The sequence below is a fragment of the Cherax quadricarinatus genome, chromosome 20 (assembly GCF_038502225.1).
Source record: "Cherax quadricarinatus isolate ZL_2023a chromosome 20, ASM3850222v1, whole genome shotgun sequence".
Lineage (NCBI taxonomy): Eukaryota > Metazoa > Arthropoda > Malacostraca > Decapoda > Parastacidae > Cherax > Cherax quadricarinatus.
The window spans coordinates 31,643,673-31,645,304 of record NC_091311.1 but is presented as its reverse complement, the minus strand read 5'-3'; the positions used below and the strand labels follow the sequence as shown (position 1 = coordinate 31,645,304).

The following is a 1,632-nucleotide window of genomic DNA, read 5'->3' as shown; positions in this document are numbered from 1 at the left end:
TATGACGACGTTTCGGTCTGACTTGAATCATTAACTAGTCACACAGAAGCGAGAAGTGAAGAGAGCCAGTATATATACGAGAGGGAACACAAGGCCGGTAGTAGAACGAGAGGAGAAAGTAGTGTAACAGTAATGATAGAGGTAGTGGCAGCGGTGTTATTTGTGTATTGTTCCAGTCAAGGTATCCTGCCTTTTTATTCTTACGTAAGTAATTGTAGGTAGGTTATAAGCCAGCCCCCCCCACCCCACACACTGTATTTAACTATTCACTTCTTGACCAATTTGTTCAACATAGATTATATATTCCATGATATTTTTATAGAAACACTGTTATATAGTCTTATCAATAATATTTCTAGCTTTTCAGATTATTAATAAGCATTCATGTGCTTAGTTATACCCTGGTTGATAAATGAGACACTGTGCAACATTTGGATATCTTTATTCTGGAAACACTTCGCCACGCAGTCGCTTCCTCAGTCCAATGTAGAGAAAGGTGGATGATGAAGAGTTTGAAATAATCAGTCCCTTTCAGCCTGGAGTCGAACACATCTTCCACCTTTCTCTGCACTGGACTGAAGAAGCCACTGTGTATCGAAGCGTTTCCAGGACAAAAATACCCAGATGTTGTACAAGTCTCATTTATCAACTTGTCGGTTTTGTGAAACATTTATTCGGGTCATAACCAACGCCTCGATGGCGCAGCAGGCAGCGCGTGAGTCTCATAATCTCAAGGTCGTGAGTTCGATCCTCACTCGGGGCAAATTGTATACCAGAATATACAATTATTGTTTTAATTTCATAAAAAGTACTTACCCATTCCGTGAATCGAACCCGGACATCGTAGGTGAAAGCCAGGTATCCTAGCCAGTAGACCACATGGTACTCGTTCTCTCCACTGCCTACTCAACCCTGAAATGCGTTTGTCACCCTGACCACAGTTTACTGAACATTGTATTCAGTCGGAAGTGCTAGTCCTGGATGAGATCAGATTTGGTCCAAGGAGGAAGAGTAGCTCCAGTTTCTCGGAACAAGAGCTTTTACCCTGCATCCAGGCACTCCTTTGAAAGGCGTATGACCTCAAGTTATTCCCAGAGGATTTAGGGCTTCCAAAGACGTTTAACGTGCGGCTTAATTATAATAAGATGCTTTTGTCGTGTCGTGGATCAACTTATTGTTGGAAAAAAGGCAAAATACATGTGTGCATCCTATATCCCATCCGTCCATAGGATGTGACGTAGGATGCACAATAAACTAGCTGCTACCTTTCACAGGATGCACAATAAACTAGTCCCTACCTTTTACGGGATGCACTGTAAGCTAGTCACTATCGTTCACAGGACGCATACGATGCAAAGTAAACTATGGAAGTCGCTAGCGTCCACAACCACAGCCACTAATGTCCACAGCCACTAGCGTCCACAGCTACAGCCACTAGCGTCCACAGCCACAGCCACTAGTGTCCACAGCCACAGCCACAGCCACTAGAGTCCACAGCCACAACCACTAGCGTCCACAGCTACAACCACTAGCGTCCACAGCCACTAGTGTCCACAGCCACAACCAATAGCGTCCACAGCCACAGCCACTAACGTCCACAGCCACAGCCACTAGCATCCATAGGACTGATTT

General features: G+C 44.5%; 1 non-coding gene across 1 annotated transcript; it reads left to right on the top strand.

Annotated features, from left to right (window-relative positions):
* The first annotated feature begins 690 nt into the window (after positions 1-690).
* TRNAM-CAU (transfer RNA methionine (anticodon CAU)) lies at positions 691-763 on the top strand. Its single transcript has one exon. It is a non-coding gene; the product is annotated as a tRNA-Met (tRNA).
* The last annotated feature ends 869 nt before the right edge of the window (positions 764-1,632 follow it).